The following is a 9,424-nucleotide window of genomic DNA, read 5'->3' on the forward strand; positions in this document are numbered from 1 at the left end:
AAGAAGAAGAAGAAGAAGAAGAAGAAGAAAAACAACGTACCTGGTATTGTTCCCTTCTCACTGGCTCAAAACTTTCTTGCTGGCCAGGCAAAAGGCTAGTACTAGTTAACTCCAGAGAGAAAAAAAGAAAAAAGAAAAAAATCATTTACACAGATAATGTACACAGACACATGTACATTCATGCACACATATTCTGTTCAGGCCTCACTACCAGTCTAAATCAAATCCATAATTATTTATGCATGCTTACATACATACACATATACCTAAACATGTATATACATTTTTTTATTGTGGCTGAGCCCCAATTACCACACACATATGGATGGATAGATAAATGGATGGATAGATGGGGCAGAGCCCCCCTCCCATGCCAAAATACTCTTTTATTTCTTTTCTCTTGACTTTTTATAGACAAAGGTATTTTAAAAATTTCTCCATTGATAAGAGGTTTCACAAAAGCAAAATTACAGAAGGATGTTGATATTAAGTAAAAAGCAGTGTTTCATTCTGTAAGCTCATTATAAGTTCAAAGCAACAGTTTAATATGCCCTCACTTTAATCAGGGTACACCTTTGGATTCATCCTTTGATTTCACCAGGAATAAATATTTTTCCTTGCAAAATATTTGTCCTAAGAATATATCCCCTTTTAGTGTAATTGTGAAGGCTCATTGCATTTCTTATATTGTATCCTTTACTTACAATTTTATGAGGAATGGGCACATTCTATTCTTGATTCTAAATGTACTGTATCTTTCTGAGAAAGCAACTAAATCCATTTCTTAAAATTTTCTTCCTAAATCTATTTGAATTAAATCAAGAATTCTATAAAATCGTTAACGGATCTAAATAGTATTAATTCATGAAAGTTCATCTTTATGTTGATCCGCATAAAATTTGCTCAATATTGAGGGATAATGTCCAGAAATCCTTAGGCTAAGTAATTGTGACAGAAAATGCATATCAGCTGCAAGAAGCAATCCTCAATGAAGCCTCTTTTAGACCTTGCCTCTCAGAGTTTAGACCATGCAAAAAGATAAATCTCCTCCAGGAATGTTAAAGGCTAGCTTTACCCTCTTCTATATTGCTCCTGACATAAACATATTCTTATGATATCCCAAAACTCTTTTCCACCATTTATCCCAAAGTTCTGAAAAAGAAGACATTGTTATGAATTCTCATTGTATTTATTTGTAAGTGTTAAAGCAAGCAAGCTACCAAGGTACCATGTAATAGTTGTGTATATAATGTGATATAATTATGGTGTCCAATTTAGGGAACTGGAAAAGTAAAAAGGTTTTCAAAGGTTTGCAAGGGTTGTGTGTGTGTGTGTGTCTGTATGTCTGTGTGTCTGTGTGTATATTCATTAATGCACATTTTAAGTTGTATGTCCATGCAACAGTATGGATCCAATTGTATAACTAAGGATATAGTTTCTTGGGCAATATACCTTATTTTCTTATAAAGCATATTTTCATATAAAGAATATTTCATGTAAAGCTGTTCGAGAGCTCTGCAATAGCAAGATAGGACTATTTCTTGTTTTTCTCCACTTTTTTAGATCTGGATCAAATAACATATTTACATTTCTATACCTACCTTTTTTCTACATGAGTTTTGGCCATTGAACTCATATATGTATCCTTCCATGACATTACTGGCAGTTACCTTCGCAGTCTCTAAAAACATACAAGGTATCATTTTAGTAACCAAGCATTCTACTTACTCAAGGAAAGCTTGAATACCTACACCATTCACTTAAGAATAACTTGATGAGAACAAATGCAATTGATTTTTCCCCTGACTTAGATTGCAGTAAAAAAAAAAAAAATGGGACCATCCAATCAGAGATGTTATTTGTAACTCTAGAAATCATTCGTAAAATGTGTGATATACCAGTAAGCTATTAACTGACTGAAAAAAATTCACTTAAAGAATATCAGAATGTCAGTTAACTACTTATTCGTGGTCTGAGTATATGGAGTTCAGGTTGAGTCCGCTCATGTTATTCTGGCCAAAATACAATTGCTATTTTTTTCATTCATATGAATATAACAGATTTGATGTACCTGGATCAATGGCCTCTCCATTGTAACCTCCTTGACCTTCAGGATAAACTTTCCATTCTACGTTATTTTAAAAATGCCTAAATTATCTTATGGTCTCATTTGATTCACTGAGATAATCCTCAAGAGGAAATGTTTCAAGTCTTAGCTTATCTGACTCAAAACTGAGATAAATTACTGTCTGTATCATGAATGTAAAATATGCTTTCCTATGATTTTCTGTTGCAAAACTCTGTTATCTTAAACCTCTGTTTATTCCCCTGGGAGGAATGTTTCTACCTGCTCAAAGAGCATGAATTCTTCTTTTAGCTTTGTTCAATCAAAGACATTATGCAAGGATCTCTTCCTTGGCTGTGAGACTTTCTGCAACCCTCAGTATATCTGGTGAAAGTTTACCATTGCCTCTCTGAACCTGCTTTGAATCCTATTTGGAATTATTTTGAAATAAAAACTTTAGATAAGCCACATAAAGGTTTCTGGAGCAGTAGTTACCTGGAGTTCCCAGATTCTATTGAATCTCAAATTTGATTTCAATTCCTTGGAAAAACAACTGGTGTGTGGTAGTACAATTCTTGAAAACAAATAGACAAAAAAAAGTTCATTCAGAAAACAATATATTAATACTTGTCAAGCCATGCAGACATTTAGAAAAGCAAAATATCTTAACTAAGGGAAAGAAACAGACTATATCCCAAAAACAAAAATTTCCAGAAAGGAAGAAAAACATTAAGAAAATAAATAATACCTTTTTTCAACTTCTAGTAAAGAGAAATAAGTAAATAGGGAGTTTTTAGAATATATTAAAAAGTAGGAAAGGTATTTTGTGAAACATTATTTTAATGCCATAACCCAACTGTCTACCTTCATAGGATGCCTCTGAGTTTGTGAAATGGAAATGCATTTTCTGTTATTACCTATCTTAGTCAGGGTTTGCATTACTGGGAAGAGGCAGAATGACCAACTCAATTTTTATAAAGAACAATATTTACTTGAGACTGGCTCATAGGTTTAGAGGGTCAGTATATTAGCATCATGGCAGGAAGCATGGCAGCATCCAAGCAGACATGATGTTGGATAAGGAGCCAAGAATACTTCATCTTGATCTGAAGGTTGTCAGGAGACTGGCTTTGAACTTAAGGATAAGACCACAAGGCCCACTCTTACTGTGACATATTTTCTCCAAGTACACATCTATTCTAACAAGGACACATCCCTTCATAGTGTCACTAACTGTAGGTCAAGTGTTCAAATACATGAGTATAAATCTCAAACCATTTCAGTATCCAAGTACAGTATTTTTGAACATGATTTAAGATAATGCAATTTTATATTTCTTTTTTTATATATAAGAAAACAGTTTATTGAGGCAGGCTTAGAGTTTTAGAAGTTTAATCCATTATTGTCAAGGCAAGAACAATGGGAGCAAGCAAGTAGATATGGTGCTGAAGAAGAAGCTAAGAGTTAAATAGTTGGACCTGCAGGCAGAAGTAAGAGAAAGTAACAATAGTCCTGGCTGGCTTGAGCATCTGAGATCTCAATGCCTGCTCCCAGTGACACAGGAGTCCAACAGAGCCACACCTACTAATAATACTAATCATTCTCTTAAAAATTCAAAGTTCAAAGTTTCTTCTGAAACTCATGTATTTTCTTTAGATAATCCCCTGTGAAATGAAAATTAAAAAGTTGATCACATACTTAAAACATATAATGACACAGGATGATGAAAATTAGAATTCCAAAAGGGAGCAAGACTGAAAAACAACCAGACAAATTCCAAACACTGAATCGCTATGTCTGATATAAAAACATTCTTCAGCTCTGTGACTCATTTGATCCTTGTATACTGCAACACACTTCTGTCTCTTGGGCTGGTTCCTCTCCCTGATAGTAGTTTTTCTCTACAGTTATCCCAGGTATATGGCATCTTCAACATTTTGAGGTCTTCAGGGCAATACAAGCTTCATGTTTTACAGCTCCCCAGAATGGAATTCTTAGGTCTCTATGCAGGAACACTCTGACACATGCCTAGCCTCAGAAGTTGTTCTTAGTCATGGAAAGAGATTCCATAACCCCTTTCTTCTATTCTTTACTCTAAAGCCAGATCGATAAGGCTGAAGCTGTCAAGTTCTGCTGCTTGCTGGTGCTGGAGCATGGCCCCATAGTTAAATTATACCTTTAGTCGCTTTCTGGTTCTGATGGTTCTTTACTGTATAAGCCTGGCTATCTCTTATAGACCAGGGTGGACTTGAAATAATCCTGTATTATTATCCTGAGTGCTGGGCTTAAAGGTGTGTAAACTTTTTGTTTAATTCCTTTTCACAGTTTTGAATCTTAGCTAGGTGGAGTTGTTTCCTGAGGTCACCATTCTCTTATTTTATTTAATATTAGGGTTTTCTTTAATCTGATTATCTCCTTGAACAGAGGACTTAGTTTCATTCTATTTTCTGGTTTCCCTTCCTTCCTCCTTCAGATTGTACATCCCACCCCCATCCACTCCCCCTTTTTTATTATTCAAGTTAGTCCTTATGACCTATGGGAGATACATTTGTTCACCTACCACAATTATCTAACAACTGGAAATCTTAAAATGTTATATTGAATTTAACTAAACAAATAGAAAAATATAGTAAGTAGCTATGCCAGAAAAGTGGTACTATGGTATAGAAGCTAGTAAAAGTTTCCCTTTAGACTTACATATTGTAACAAGGATAACAGTATACCTCATTGGCAAAGTGTTGTCAACCATGTATAGAACCCCTGACTTTTAATCATAGCAGTATAGAAGAAGCAGAGAGTCATATTAGAAATTTCATGAATAAAATAGAAGTTTTGATAAAGATGACGTTGGAACAGAAAATAAGTCTTGGAATAAATGGACTTTTAGTGTCAGAGTCATCAGAACTTGATATTACTTTCAAAAATTTCATTGACTTTGAAGACAGTAGTATAGAACAAGTATAAAATACCTTATTTTTCTAATATAAAAATTTAACATAAAAGGGATATTGTTGGTTTAGAACTGAATTTTTGAACTGATTTTTACTTAAAATCTGATAGTGACTCTGTTTTAGAAAATGCTTCTATTATATATTATAGTTAAAAATATTTCTGTAAGATTATGCTGTCTCAATTAAACAATGACTGCCCATCTCTAAACTTTATTCTCTACAAAAACCAGCTACTTTGAACATCCAACTGTGTTTTTCTATATGCCTTTACCTTCCTGAGGCATTATTTCAAAAATTAATTTTTAAATGTGCTAATTTTGTGGCATTTTTTATTACATAAGTATGTATATATGCTATGTGGCAAAGATAAGTGGGCATATTATTTGAGAATGTGAGGTAAATGAGGTAAATGTGTAAAATAAACATTTACTCTGAAATTAAAATATTTTCACCTATTAACTTATAATAGCAAGTTATGAATAATATAAAAAAAGAAGTCTACATAACCAATATTTGGTGAACTCACAAGCCACATACAGGCCTTAAAAATTATTCCCATTGACAATATTTGAGCAACATTCCAGAAATGTCAGAGATAGAGAAAGATAATATAGAGAGGGATAACACATCTCCTGGAAGGAATGAAGAAATGGCTCAGGCATTAAGAGAACTTGATACTTTTCCATTGGACACAACTTTGCTTTCCAGCATCCACACCACTCCCTCGGAAGTAGTAGTAACTCTGGGCCCAGATAATATGGATTCTCTCTCTGGCTTCTGTGGGCACCTAATACATATATCCTCATACAGATACACTTGCATGCATTATTAATTTTTCATTATGTTGTTTGTTACCTCCAGCCATTGTGCACGTGCACACACACAACACACACACACACACACACACACACACACACCCTTTTCTGGTCTTCCTTCCCACCATTACTCATCCTACTTCTCCTCACCCTTGTGTCCAAGAGGGTGCTCCTTCCTCAACAGACCTCCTTTGTTCCATGAGACAAAAAGAAAAATAAATGGTTTAACAAAATTATTTGCTAATTATTTACCTAGAAGTAACAATTTTAAGCTCAATGTTGGAAATAACATCCACATAGGAATTACATAAACATCAGAACTTCAGAACTACTGGCTTAGTTGATCTTGCAGAATAATTTAATATTTATTACAAATAATATATTTGTTGTGTATATGTATACTTATGTATATATGAGAATATATATATATATGCTTAATAACTTTTTAGAAAAATATATTGATCATTACATTTGTCTTTATCGGAAATGATACCCTACTTCCTGGTTGCCCCTTCCACTAAACCTTCATCCCATGATATCTTATTTCCTGTTACCCCTCCACCACCCCCACATCCCACATCTGTCCTTCCTCTTCCCTTTTTCCTGTATGAGAGTGCTTCACCACCCATCCACATCCTCCCACTCCACTGTTCCAGCATCCCCCTACTCTGGAGCATCAACACTTTCCCCCACCCCCTGACCAAGGGTCTCCCCTCTCCTCACTGTCAGGCAAGGCCATCCTCTCCTACATATGTATCTGGACATATGTATCTGGAGTCAAAGATCCCTTTAGGTACATTCCTTGGTTTGTGGTCTAGTCTCAGAGAGAACTGGGTGGTCAGGCCAGCCTATGTTGTTCTTCCATTGGGGTTGTAATCCACTTCCTCTCCACCAGGTTTTTGGCAGCTCTCTGACCAGGTTCCCTGTGATCAAGCTGATGGTTGGCTCCAAGCATGTACTTCTGCATTTATCAGTTGCTGTTCAAACCTCTCCAGGAACTGCCACACTTGGTTCCTGACCACAAGTGCCTCCTGACCACAGCAACAGTGGTGGGTTTTGCATCTGGAGACATGGTGTATCCTCAGGTGGGACCATTCCGCAATTGGCCATTCCTTCAGTCTCTGTTCCATTTTTTGTACATGTTCTTCCTTTGGATAGAAACATTTCTGGGGAAAAAAACAAAACAAACAACAAACAACAAAAAACACCACCACCACCAACAACAAAACCAAACCAAAACCAAACAAACAAACAACAACAACAACAAAACTTTGAGATGGGAGCATGGTTCCATCCCTTGACCCGGGTCCAATCTTATTAACAGGAGGTGGTCTCCATAGGTTCTATTTCCCCTTTCTCTGAGTATTATGGCTGAAGTCAGTCCCATTGTGTACTGGGAGCCCCACATTTCCCTGCTGTCTGAGAACATCCTGTGGCTACCCCTAGTTCCTTATCCCCCTGCTACCTACTTTTATTCGATTTCCAGACACTCTTTAACTCTTTCACGTCTCCTCTAGTTTTTGATAATGCCACCTTTATTTCCTCCTCATCCTTTTTCCATCCCTTGTTCCTCTCTCCTTCCATTTCCCATAATCATCCTGTCCCCCCCTCAATACAGTACTGAAGCATCCATCACCAATCTTCCTTCTTTCTACATTCCATATGGTCTGTAAGTTGTGTCATATGCATTGTGAGCTTTTGGGCTACTATCCACTTATTAGTGAGTCCATACAATGCGTGTTCTTTTTTTTGTCTGGGATACCTCACTCAAGATATTTTCTAGTTCCATCCATTTGCCTGCAAATTTCATGAAGTCATTGTTTTTCATTGCTTCATAATACTCCACTGTGTATATGTACCACATTTTCTGTATCGATTCTTCTGTTGAGCAACATCTGTAATGTTTACAGTTTCTGGCTATTATAAATAAGGTTGCTATGTATATACTTGAGCATGTGTCCCTGTTATATATTAAAGCAGCTTTTGAGTATATGCCCAGGAATGGTATAGCTGGATCCTCAGGTAGAACTATTTCCAATTTTCTGAGGAATTGCCAAACTGTTTTACAGAATAGTTTGCCAGCTTGAAATCCTACCAACAATGGAGGAGTGTTCCTCTTTTTCCACATCCTCGCCAGCATCTGCTGTAACATGCTCTTTTGATCTTGGCCATTCGGACGTGTGTGAGGGCAAATCACAGGGTTGCTTGATTTGCATTTCTCTTATGACTAAGGATGCTGAAAATTTCTTTAAGCCTTTCTCAGCCATTCAATATTACTCAGTTGATAATTCTCTATTAAGCTCTGTACTCCACTTTTTAATAGGATTATTTGGTTCTCTGGGGTCTGTTTTCTTGTGTTCTTTGTATATTTTGGATATTAACTCTCTATCAAATGAAGGGTTGGTAAATATCTTTTCCCAATCTGTGGGTTGCCATTTTGGTCTGTTGATAATGTCACTTGCTTTATAGAAGCTTTTTAATTTTCTGAGGTCCCATTTGTTGACTGTTACTCTTAAAGCATAAGCCATTGGTGTTTTCTTCAGGAAGTTTTGCCCTGAGTTCAAGTATTTGAGGATTATCCCTTCTTTCTCTTCTATTGGTTTCAGTATATCTGGTTTTAGGTTGAGGTCCTTGATCCACTTCAAACTTGAGCTATGTACAAGGTGATAGTTCTGTACCAATTTGAATTTTACATGCAGTCATCCAGTTAAATCATCACCATTTGTTGAAAATGCTTTCCTTTTTCCACTAGATGGTTTTAGCTCCTTTGTTAAAGATCAAGTGACCATAGGTATGTGGATTCATTTATGGGTCTTCAATTCTATTCCACTGATCTACTTGTCTATTTCTGTACCAATACCATGCAGTTTTTTTTTTTTAATAAATATTGCTCTATAGTATTGCTTAAAGGTAAGGGATAGTGATTCCACCTGAAGTTTTTATTGTTGAGAATAGTTTTTGCTATTTAATAAAACATATTTATTATGTTTTGTTTGTTTTTGTTTTTGTTTTGTTATTTCAGATGAACTTGATGATTGCTATTTCTAACTTTATGAAGAATTGAGTTAATATTTTGAAGGGGATTGCAATGGATTTGTAGATTGTTTTTGATAATATGGCCATTTTTACTATGTTAATCCTGCATGGGAGACGTTTCTATCGTCTGAGATCTTCGATTTCTTTATTCAGACACTTGAAGTTTTTGCAATACATATTTTTCACTTGCTTGATAGAGTCACACCAAGGTATTTAATATTATTTGTGAGTATTGTTAAGGGTGATGTTTCCCTAATTTCTTTCTCATCCCTTTTATCCTTTGAGTAGAGGAAGGGTACCAATTTGTTTGCGTTAATTTTATATCTAGACACTTAGCTAAAGTTGTTTATCAGCTGTAGCAGCTCTCTTGCAAATATTAATAACTTGACTTCCTCTTTCCCAATATAATCCCTTTGATTTCTATAAAATAATATCAGTACTTACATCTAATAATCACACTTATTACAAGAAAATATAACTCTTAAGAAATGTTCAATCCCCTTCCACCTGAACCTTTTTGCTGGGGCAGACCCCTAGTTGGTCTGCTCCCCTGAAGA

This window comes from Mus caroli, chromosome 10, assembly GCF_900094665.2.
Source record: "Mus caroli chromosome 10, CAROLI_EIJ_v1.1, whole genome shotgun sequence".
In the NCBI taxonomy this organism is placed as follows: Eukaryota; Metazoa; Chordata; class Mammalia; order Rodentia; family Muridae; genus Mus; species Mus caroli.